The sequence below is a fragment of the Callithrix jacchus genome, chromosome 16, assembly GCF_049354715.1.
Source record: "Callithrix jacchus isolate 240 chromosome 16, calJac240_pri, whole genome shotgun sequence".
NCBI classification, from domain to species: Eukaryota; Metazoa; Chordata; class Mammalia; order Primates; family Cebidae; genus Callithrix; species Callithrix jacchus.
In genome coordinates, this window is record NC_133517.1 from 79,037,237 (window position 1) to 79,049,945 (window position 12,709).

General features: G+C 38.0%; 1 protein-coding gene across 11 annotated transcripts in view; it reads left to right on the forward strand.

The window, feature by feature from the left end:
- SAMD12 (sterile alpha motif domain containing 12) overlaps positions 1–12,709 on the forward strand; it is a 503,727-nt gene that overhangs the window by 243,938 nt on the left and 247,080 nt on the right. The gene's annotated exons all lie outside the window — the stretch shown is intronic.

The window sequence follows — 12,709 nt, forward strand, 5'->3', positions numbered from 1 at the left end:
ATTTAAATGAATTTGACATGGAAATGCTCCAATAAATTTTATTTACAAAAACCCCGTCTCTACTAAAAATTACAAAAATAATTAGCTGGGCACGGTGGCGCGTGCCTGTAATCCCAGCTACTCGGGAGGCTGAGGCAGGAGAATTGCCTGAACCTAGGGGGCGGAGGTTGCGGTGAGCCGAGATCGCGCCATTGCACTCCGGCCTGGGTAACAAGAGCGGAACTCCATCTCAAAAAAAAAGAATTACTGGTACATATCAAAGGAAATAACAGAGTGAAAAGACAACACAACACAGAATAGAACATATATATAAATCACGTATCTGAAAAGGGGTTAATATCCAGAATATATAAGAAACTTCTACAACTCAACAAAAGAAAAAAGAAAACAAGCCACATAAAAAATAAGAAAAGTGTTCAAATAGACAGTTCTCCAAAAAAGGTATACAAATAGCCAATAGGCATATGGAATGATGTTCAACCTCACTAATCATTAGAGAAATGCAAATCAAAATCACTATCATCTCACATCCATTAGAACAGCCACTACCAAAAGAACAGAAAGTAACTAGTGTTGGCAAGAATGTAGAGAAATTAGATCCCTTGAATACTGTTAGTTGGAATATAAAATTGAATAGCCATTATGGAAAACAATATTGAGGTGCCTCAAAAAAACTAAAACTAGAGTTAGCACGTGATACAGCCATCTTACTTCTGGGTGCATATCCAAAAGAATTCAAAGCAGGATCTTGAAGAAATACTTATACACCCATGTTCAGTGCAGCATTATTCACAATAGGCAAGAGATAGAAGTGACCCAAATGTCTATCCACAGATGAATGGATAAAGAAAACATGGTATATATACACAATGGAATATTATTCAGCCTTTAAAAAGAAGGAAACTCGGCCACATGCTGCATGATAAACCTCAAAGACATCATGCGAAACAAAATAAGTGAGTCACAATAGGACAAATATTCAAAATGATTCTATTCATTTGGAATATCTAAAATAGAATTGTAGAAACAAAGTAGAAAATTGGCTACCAAGGGCTTGGGGGAGGAGAAATTCATGTTTCATGTACAAGTTTCAGTTTTGCAAGATGAACCCTTATAGAAATCTGCTGCACAACAACTTAGATATACTTGACATGACTCAGCTATATACTTAAAAATGGTTAATATAGTAAATTTAATATTATATGGTTTATACCACAGTAAAAAATAATTGCTAGCCCATTGTTTGGGGACCGCTGCTTTACAAGTAAGATAATACAAGCTTTGAAATCATCATCAAGATTATTATTTTTATTCTTTTATTTTCTCATTCTATAGAGTGGAGACATTTTTGGGATGTACCTTTTAGTGAATTTCTTGGCTACAAATACATGGAAAGTATAAAAATATATCAGCAACTATGAGGGCTGGGTAAATTCAGGCAATAGAAAACAGTGTCTCAGCTGGCGAATAAGGCAGATGCTAGTAGTACATGCTACCATCCTCATGTGCCTTTATAATTAGTGCCTATAAGATGGAAAAAGAAGAGCATGTTTGTTTACCAGGGCCAGTTATAGCTCATTAAACATTAGTGTTTCCTGAAAAACTTTTTCTGCATTGTCCAAATGTATGTGTCAAATTTTAGTCAGGAATTGCATAACCAGATGGACTTTCCCAAAGCACCGTCTTTTGGAATAACAAAAATTAGAAACACTACTTTCTAATCCAAGAAGACTTTTTAGAACTATATGTACAGACTAGCTATTTTAGTCCAGTCACCTCCACAGATACTTCAGCAACTCAAGTAGGCCATCTGAACTAAAACAAGCCATCTGGTCCACCACCTTGCTTAAAGAAGGAAGTCTTTGTAGAATGGAGCAATAGACTTGTTGAGAAATTGTCCAGTCTCAGATTGCAGATTTGGGCACCAAGACCTAAAGAGGATCAGAGGTTTGTTCGTAGTTACACAGCTAGTTAGTGGCATAACTGAAACCAGATGGCAGTTCTCCTAGTTTCTGTGCTAGTATTCTTTTTATCTTATTGTTTTTATTAAGGTATATACTGTATTGCATACGGTAAAATTCACCATTTTCAGTGCACATTTATGGAAGTATTGGCAAATGCACATAGCTGAATAACTACCACAACAGTCAAGATAGAAAATTTCCATTACTTCAGAAAATACTCTCCCAGTCCCCCTTGGTTGTCAGCTCCTTTTATTACTGCCAGCTCCCAGCAACCAATGATGCTTTCCATCCCTACAGTTTTGCCTTCTCCAGAGTGTCATATAAAAGGAATCACAGAGTCTGGCTTCTGTCACTTACGGAGATGAATTTAGACTTATCAGAGATGTGATGTGTCTGAATATTCCAATGAATGTATTAGAATGCTGCAAAAGTAATTGCGGCTTTTGCCATTACTTTTAATGGTAAAAACTTTAATTACTTTTGCACCAACCTAATATAACCATAGTTTGTGTATCCATTCCTCAGGGACATTTGAGTTGTTTACAGTTTTGTTTAACACAAATAAATCTGCAGTAAGCACTCACACACAGGTTTTTGTTATAAACACCGATTTTTATTTCACTAAAAAAGTAAATATCTAGAAGTGGAATTGCTGATTGATATCTTAAATATATGTTTGACCTTTTAAGAAACTGCCAGATCAGTGTTCTTAAGATGATGGAAGAAGAAGAAAAACAGATTTAGAGGCTGGCTTTAATACATACAAAAACAATGGGAGATTTTCTGAAAATATTACTGCATCTTTATAGAAGTTCTACCTAGTGCTTCCTGGAGCCACCAGTATCCTAAGCATCCCCAGTTTCCTGAGTCTCTTGTAATCTTTCTCAAGGTAAATTCAGGTCAAACATATTTACTATGAACTCATTTATTTAAAACATATTTGCCCAGTACCTATTGACTAGGCAATAGGATGTCTTTCTACAAGTGACATTGAGAAATGCTTCCTTTTATCTCTCTTCTGAGGAAGAGAATCTTCTTGCTCCTGAGAAAGAAAGCATGAGGAGGTCAGACTCCTTTTTATGCATATGTGAAGAATATGTGGTGTTCTAATTGTCTAGTATGTCTCAAATTATACTATTGAATTTCCAGGCTCTTTCATGTGTTTTATTTAATTGAGGCTTTGGTGTTACAAATCTGATGTTCACATACCAGTTCTCTTGAACGCAGTTCTGCTTTATCATTGGATAGCATGAGCGTTTCCTTGCGTTGGTGCTCACTTGTTTCCATGTATGTGATATTGATTCTCTTGGTTCTGTTTCTAATGGCCTCTCTCAGGCTGTTGGCAAGCTTCCATGTTCTGCCACTTCCCAAATGTTGATTCCTCCTGGGGACAGGTCCTCTTAGTTGTTGGCATTTTGAATGCTGCCTGGACAATCTCACCCTCCATGGCTTAAACATTCCCTACTTCATAGTGACTCTTAGATTTACATTTTAGACCTCTTTGAAACTAAAGATTCTTATTTTTCTCTCTCTAAAAGATGTGTACCCCTGAATATTCCTCTGACATCTCAAATTTAAAATATCTGAATCTAACCCATTATCTTTTCTAACATTTCCCCAGTCTGTTCTTCCTCCTGTGTTGGTTCTCAAAGTTAATACCTACGTAACTCACAGTGTCACCTTTCATAGAAGGCTTAGAGTCACCTGTAATTACTCCATTTTCCTCACCACTCAAGTGGAATGCATGACCAAATCCTCAGAGTTCTGCTTGTGAAGTGAGTTTCCCATCTTTCCCAGTCTTATCTCTACCTTAACCACCGTGTTCATTCATTCCTCTTCAGCTCTTTCCCAGGCCGTTTGAATAACCTTCTAGTTATCATTTGATCTGAAGTCTCTGTCCTGCTCCCTCAATTCTCCTTCAATTAATGTCCCACTTCTATAGCCAGAGTTAAATATATTTCTGACAACATTATTTCCATTCTTAAAACATTTAATGGTTCCCAGTTACCTACAGAATAAAAATCAACCTCCTTAGCATCGCATAGCCATTCTAGACATTTCATGGATGTATTAACTTTGGGCAAGTTTCTTGTCAGAAATTAAGATGTCTTCATTATAAAAATGGGAATAAGATCTATTCCCAGGATTGTTATGAATATGGTTTAATAAAACTCAGGAAAAGACATAGCCTCGGTGAGATATTAACTCTGCTGGGAAGACTTACCTCATCTTTCAGGCAAAACCAATCCTCCTCCCGTCCATCTGAATTTCCCTTTTTTTTTTTTTTTTTTTTTTTAGTTTTATTTAAGTTCCAGAGTACATATGCAGGACGTGCAGGTTTGTTACATAGGCAAATGTGTGCCATAGTGGTTTACTGCACCTATCAACCCATCAATCAGATATTAAGCCTGGTGTTCATTAGCTATTTTTCCTGATGCTCTCCCTCCCACCAGCCTCCACCCAGACAGGCCTCAGTGTGTCTTGTTCCCCTCCCTGTGTTCATGTGTTCTCATTGTTCAGCTCCTACTTATGAGTTAGAATATGCAGTGTTTGGTTTTCTGTTCCTGTGTTAGTTTGCTGAGAATAATGGCTTCCAGCTCCATCCATGTCTCTGCAAAGGACATGATCTCATTGCTTTTTATGGCTGCATAGGTTTCCACAGTGTATATGTGCCACATTTTCTTTATCCAGTCTATCATTAATGAACATTTGGGTTGACTCCATGTCTTTGCTTATATCCATGGATGTGTCTTTAAAACAGAATGATTTATATTTCTCTGGGTGTATACCAAGTAATGTGATTGCTGGGTCAAATGATATTTCTGGTTCTGGGTCTCTGAGGAATCACCACACTGTCTTCTACGATGGTTGAACTAATCTGCATTCCCACCAACAGTGTAAAAACCATTCCTATCTCTCTACAGCCTCACCAGCATCTGTTGTTTCTTGGCTTTGTAATAACCCCTGTTATGACTGGCATGAGATGGTATCTCACTGTGATTTTTATTTGTATTTCTCTAGTGATCAGTGATGTTGAGGTTTTTTTCATATGTTTTTTGGCCACATAAATGTTGTCTTTTGAAAAATGTCTGTTCATGTCCTTTGCCCACTTTTTAATGGGGTTGTTTTCTTCTTGTAAATTTGTTTAGGTTCCTTGTAGACTCTGGATAGTAGATCTTGGTCAGATGGATAAGTTGCAAAAATGTTCTCTCGGTCTGTAGATTGTGTGTTCACTCTGATTATAGTTTATTTTGCTGTGCAGAAGCTCTTTAGTTTAATTAGATCCCATTTGTCAATTTTACTTTTGTTGCAATGGTTTTTGACATTTTTGTCATGAAACCTTTGCCTGTGCCTATGCCCTGAATGGTATTGCCTAGATTTTCTTATAGAGTTTTTATAGTTTGGGATTTTACATTTAAGTTTTGTTGTTGATGTTATTGTTGTTTTGAGATGGAGTTTCACTCATGGCCCAGGCTGGAATGCAATGGTGCAATCTCACCTCACTGCAACCTCTGCCTCCTGGGTTCAAGTGATTCTCCTGCCTCAGCCTCCTGAGTAGCTGGGATTACAAGCACCCACCACCACACCCAGCTAATTTTTGTATTTTTAGTAGAAACAGGAGTTCACCATGTTGGCCAGTGTGGCCTCAAACTCCTGATCTCAGGTGATCCGCTAGCCTTGGCCTCCCAAAGTGCTAGGATTACAGTCATGAGCCACTGTGCCCGGCCTACATTTAAGTGTTTAATCCATCTTGAGTTAATTTTTGTATAAGGTGTAATTAAGGGGTCCAGTTTCAATTTTCTGCATTTGGCTAGCCAGTTTTCCCAGCAACATTTATTAAATAGGGAATCCTTTCCCCATTGCTTGTTTTTGTCGTGTTTGTTAAAGATCAGATTGCTGTAGGTGTGCATCTTATTTCTGAGTTCTCTATTCTGTTCCATTGGACTATGTGTCTGTTTTTGCCCCCTCTGCATTTCTGAGCACTTTGTTCAGATTAATAATATTGTATTTATCGCATAGTATTTATTGTACTTCCATTCATTGTGCCCCAGGCTTTGGGTGAGGTACTAGGGATAAAAAGGGAATGCCCATTCTAGTAATAAAGATAGAGTGATGTATGCCATTATAGAGATACATGATAGTATAATGAAGGCACAGAGCTGGCACTCAGCCTCACTTGGGAATAGGTGGGATAAGGAAGACTTGCCAGTGTTACAACAAATTAGCTAGTTTTTAAGGGATAAGAATGTTAACATTTGCACAAAGGCTGACAGAAGGAGAAGCCTATATGTAAAGGCATGGTGGTACTTTGTCTTCCTTATAGACTATGAGCAAACTTCAGTTGTGCTCTAATTTTGCTTTGCATAGTGTTAGCAGGAGGTGGATCCTCTGTATGCTTTGCTGATATAAATTTAATTGTTGGCCTTTTCTCTCATTTTCTTTATTTCATTTTCCACTTAATCTTCTCAAAGGGGTGAATGCAATATCAAATTTTTATGGATTCATAAACATAGCTACAAAGCCATTTTGAATAATCTTTCTCCATGAGCAACATTACCCAGGATCTCTTTTTTTAAGAATCTCTTTATTCCCTTGTGATCTTTTTCTACTGACCTGTCAAGTAAAGACAATGGTGAGGTCTCTTAAATATAAGCCATTCACCTGCTTTGAGTTGTTTCATCTAATATTTTCAGTCCTTAAATGTTCTCCTGAGTGACACTCTCAAGTAACTGTTAAGTGGAACTTCTCCTATGACCATGAGCTCAGCGGCTTATGATAGATGAAAATTTTAGATGAGTAATAGGATTCTGAACAGATTATTCTTCTGTGACTAGGGTCTTTTATTACTACTTCTTCATTCAGCCTTATTTGATTATAATCTGCCAACCACGTGTCCCTTCTCAATTTCCTCCAAGTCCACATTTTCTCAAACTACTACCTCCTTAAGATTTCCCCCAACACATTTCAAAATCTTCACTCTTGAAGAAATGTTGTGGCCAGGGATATTTCTAAATGTATCAAGTCTTTAAGCCATCAGAGAAATTCTCCTTGGAATGAGCTTTATATTTAAAAGCCGAAACTCAGACTTTTTGAGGAGATTATTAAAATCATATGTCAGTTTATCAGTAGCAGTTAGAATTATGAGATGTTTACCCTAGTTAGCATCTATTTCTGTTTCATTTTTATTCTGGGACTCCACTATGGTTAGTTAATCCAAGAAGGGGTTTTGTTTAAAGGAAGGCTTGACATGGACTCCTGATTCTGTCTGTTACATTGTTCATAGTAGAAAAATGTCTGCCTATTGTAGCACCCCTGATGGTTCCTCTAACCAGCATATGAGAGACATGTCTACAGTTTGTCTAATTTGGCCTTTTTCTATCAGGAATGATCCTTGTCATTGCTCCTTCACAGCTCAGTGTTTTAAGTCATTGTTTGTCTACTGATGAGTAACTTTTAGGGAACTTCAGAGACTTCAGATGCTTCATATCTGCCCCTGCAGAACTCACCAACCTTAAATGACCACTTTGCATTTAAATGTCCTAGATGCAACAACATATGTGATATCTCTTGTTTAGACAATTTAAGATGGTCATAAGGTTGCACTGTTATATCACCGTGACCTCGTGCCTTGACCATAGATTGAAAGGATCTTAAATTACTAATGTTGCATTGAAGAAAGATGAGTTTTGAGTTTTCAACAATAGGTACTGGTTTTATTCTTGGGATAATTTTAGGCCCTACAATCTAATATATATGGTGCTCATATGTGTGTCCTATGAGCTTTTTAGAGAGGTAGTTGAATGTGAACAATGACATGTGGACTGGATAAGAGGAAATTAAAGCCACTTTCAGAGATGCACTGAGATGTTCTGGCTTTTCTAAGAAGAAACAGAAAGATATGCCATCTATGTGCTTCAGGGACTTCTGTCCCTAATATTGCATATTAACTAGTTTCTCTGTAACCTTTTTCTTTGGGGCCACCAGTTCTCAGTGTCTGGCATAAACCCCTGTACAGTGTAGAGTTCAAGCCTCCCATTGCATCAGCATTTCTACATACCAATTCTAGAAGGTAGCATATGCATAGTCTACACTGTGAATGGACTCTAAAGTTGTATAGCCATTGGTCCAGTCTTGAGCCCCAGACAAGAATAAAGCCTTCTATCCTTCTCTGAAATAACACTTTCATTCTTAATATCCCTCTTTTCATTCTGTTTATCTTTTTTTCTTCCTTTTTTTTTTTTTTTTTTTTTTTGAGATGGAGTTTTGTTCTTGTTGCCCAAGCTGGAGTGCAATGACACAATCTCGGCTCACTGCAATCTCTGCTTCTGGATTTAAGCGATTCTTCTGCCTCAGCTGGATTACAGGCATGCACCACCATGCCCGGCTAATTTTGTATTTTTAGTAGAGACAGGTTTCACCATGTTGGTCAGGCTGTTCTTGAACTCCTGATCTCAGGTGATCCACCCACCTTGGTCTCCCAAAGTGCTGTGATTACAGGTGTGAGCCACTGTGTTCAGCCCTCATTTTGTTGATCTTTTTACAGTAGCAATTACACAGTCATTTGTTTAGCAATTTAAAAAACATTGGGAACCTACAAAGTGTCAACTACTGTTTATATGCTATATGTTAGGGATACAGGGATGAATGTTAAGTTCTTGCCCTGGAAATCATGTGAAGGAGAAATATATGAAAAATGTTATAGCACAGAAATGTCGGAGGTGTGACAGAAGGTGGGTGTTTGCAGTGTCATGTAGAAAGGATATGCAATCTAGAAGAAATGTGTCAGAAAAAGATACAAGAAAAAGTGACCTCTGAACTATGCCAGCTTTACAGTTAGCAAGGTGTGTTTATTTCCTCTTCAGTCATCAAACAAACATAAAATTGCCAAAGTGATAGAAGCTCTAGAGAGATACAGCATGTTGTGATAGTATATTTACTGTAAAACTGTGTGTAATGCCTGCTTTGTGTCAGGTTTTTACTAGCTTTTGGCAAAATATAATACAGATATGATTCTTATATACGTGGGAAAATACAATAAGATTTGTATTAGCTTTTGGCAAAATATAAGAAGATATGATTCTTATATACATGAATTTTACATTTTAGTGGAGAAGACACTCATCCACATGGAATGATAGTAACATGGTGAGTGACATGAATAGGGTCATTAATTATGCTTTGGGGAGCAAGTAAGCAGAGGGACTTCTCTGGCTCTAAGGGATCAGGATAATCTCCCTCAGGAAGCTGAGATCTAAAAGAGAAAGAAGAGTTAGCTAGGATGATAGGTGGTGCTTGGCGACTATAGAAAGAAAATGTCCCAGTTGCAAGGAACAGACTGTTCTGAGGCTGTATTAGGGTTCTTCAGAGAGAAACAACCAATAGAGTATATATAGACATATAGAAGGAGATTTATTATGGGAATTGGCTCGCATGATTATGGGGGCTGAGAAGTCCCACGATCTGCCTTCTACAAGCGGAAGAACCAGGAAATCTGGTGGTATAATTTAGTCCAAGTTTGAAGGCCTGGGAATAGAGGGAGCTGCTGGTGTAAGTCCCAGAGTCCTTAGGCCCAAGAATCAGTAGCTACAATGTCCAAGGGCAAAAGGAAATGGATGCCTCAGCTCAAGAAGAGAAAGAAAGAATTTGTCGTTCTCCACCCTTTTGTTTTGTTCATATCCACAACAGGCAGGACAACTTCACCTGCATTGGTGAGGGCAGCTCTTCTTTACTTAGTATGCTGATTTAAATGCCAATCTCTTCTGGAAACACCCTTGCGGGTACACCTAGAAATCATGTTCTACCAGCTATCTAGGCATCTCTTATCTCAGTCAAGTTGACACATAAAGTTAACCATTGCAAAGGCAAAGGTTGAAGAGGAAGTTTGGTGTGTTCCAGGAGCACGAAAAAGCCTAATAGAGGGTGTTGAGTTGCTCAGAAGGGAGGGGAGATGGCAGGAAGTGAGACTGGAAAGGTAAGGAAAGGACTGGATGGTGAAGTGAATGCCTTATTTGTTTGCTTTTCTCAAGGAAACTAAAATTTGTCCTGAAGACAGTGAGGACTCCTGAAGGGTTGTAAATCAGAGACACTCCTAATCAGATTTACGTAACAAAAGATGAGAGGATACACTGGAAAAGCAAAGACAGGAGGCAAGACATCTAGTTAGGAGACTGCTGTGGTAACCTACTCAGGGTATGATGACAACCTAGATAAGGTGGTGGCAAATGAGGAAGAGGAAGTCATCCTCATCTCAAGAGAAGAGGAAACTCAACAACCTGTGACAATAGATTGGAAAACGGTAAAGGAGAGGGTTTTAAAGGTTCATCCTTCACTCTTCTCCACCATATTCTCCTCCCCCAAATTTATGACCTTCTTGCGGCAGATTTTTTTTTTTTCTACTTCTTCCAAGGGTAGATTGCTGGACTTTAACTTGAACCTACCAAATTAGACCCTTGGGCCCAGGCGTTGGTATTTTTCACAGCTTCACCGCAGTTGACTCCTGTGTACGTGAAAGTGTGAGGGTCTGTTGTCCAGCACTATACAGATTCAGAGCACAGCACTCCGGGCATGCATGCAGCTCTTTAAGAGCATCTGAGTCAAAGTCCCTTTAGCCTTAAATAGTTCACTTGCCTAACCAGGTGAATTCAGAAGGAGTTTTCAGCTCTTGGGGTACATAAGGGTATCCCGTCTTAAAATCCGAACTAGGATGGAGCCCATCTAACACTATCACCTAACCTTGCAGGTGATGTCTTCAAGACTTAAGAAAGTAGCCCACCTTCTGTAGTTCTCAGGAGACAGCACTGCTGAAATCCCACCTCCTATTTCCCCCGAAATATGAAATAAGTTTTCTTAGGTAGTCCCCAAAGGATAATAAACAAGTTGCTTTACACAGAGACTGCAATTTCCTGTGCTTGGCAGGTATAAGGGCAAAGTTATCATTATACCACTCCCTGTGAATATAGAAGAGGAGAAAGAAGATAGTTGCTTCAGCTCTAAAAGGACAGTTTGGGGATTCATATTTGAAAAGATTAAAGTCTGTCAAAGTTAGGCAGCAGTTTTCTAAGTTATTAATATCTAGCATTAGCATTACATACTAGTTTTTATTTCTATACAAAGGCATAGTCTCCCAAATCTTCACTTTATTACAAATGGAAGTCTGGAGCTAATACTGATTTTATACCTGTGTGCACACTTCACATTTTATTAATAAATTCTGCATTTGGTTTGTACAGTAATTTTGCAAAGTAAGTGTCATGGATACCATTCTACAGATGAAGAAATGGAGGCCCAAGAACCCTAATGCCTAAGGCCACACAGCTAAAAAAGGTTTCTATCAGTCGGATTTCCTAGAGAGCCAGTAAGATATATGTACATGAAGAGAAGGAGATTTATTATAAAGAATCTGTTCACGTGATGATGGAGGCTGAGAAGTCCCAAGATCTGCAGTTGTTAAGCTGGAGACCAAAGAAAGCTAATGGTTTAGTTTCGGTTCGAATATAAAGGACTGAGAACCAGGAGAGCAGATGGTGTGAGTTTCATTCCAAAAGCTGGCATACTCAAAACTCAAGAGGAGCTGATGTTTAAGTTCAACTCAAGGCAGTCAGGCAAAAGGAGTTCCCTCTCTTACTCCTGGAAGGTCAGCTGTTTAGTTTTATTCAGGCTTTCAACTGATTGGATGCAGACCATCCACACTGGGGAGGGAAATCTGCTTGACTCCCTTTACCAATTCTAATGTTACTCTCATCCATAAACACCCTCACAGATACACCCAAAAAATGGTTTGACTAAATATCTGGGCACCCCATGGCCCAGTCAAGTTGAGACACAAAATTAACCATCTCAGTGAGTAAGATGACTAATTGCCTCCAAAGGCCCTGCTCTTTCCTCTCCACTGTCTCCCTATGCTGTGAAGTATTTCTTATTTCAAAAATATGTTTTTTCCTTTGCAAGAAATTCAAGATACATTTTTAAAAATTAACATTTGAGACTATTCAAATGAAAGATTTAATAGCTTGCTTATCAAAACATAGTTATCACCCTCCATCTTCCATTTTCCATTTTTTGCGCTGCTAAGAACATGTGGCGGTTGATTTTGCTGAGATGCTTCCTGCATATCTGAGCTATTGGGTCCCTAAGAAATCAAATTTGTTTGTTTTTGAACTTGGCATCATAATGAAGCAGAGATGTCAGCATAGCATTTCCTAGTGCTGCCAATATCTGAAGTAATCTTAATCTTGTTAGATCAATAATGTGAAATTTTTCTAGTTGCCATTTTAATTGATTTGGCATAAATGAGTGGGCAGAAATTTATTAACAGTGACCACAAAGGTTTGAAGTATCAGCTATGTAAGAAGTGCTATGGCTTTGATTTATACATCTGAAGACTCACTCTTTCCAAGTAATATTAGGGAAACAAACCTAATGTTTAGTGCTAAAAAAAACTATTAAACATTGGTGAAGGTAGTATATGGAGATTCTGAAAACATAAAAGAAGTATTTGCATATGCGTTTCAGTTCTTCCCATTTCTATCATGTGGTTGGTTATAATTCACAGTTACTGTAAAGTACTTTATGTGTGCATTTATTCTTTTGTCTGTGTATCAGAAAATTTGACTTTTCTTTCATCATTTGTGTCCCTAAAATTCAGATCACACCACAGAAAAGAGGAAGAGATGAAATAATAGAGCAACTTTTATTGACCTCTGTTTGATATATTTTTTTAATTAATTCTCTCAAGATTTCAGTAT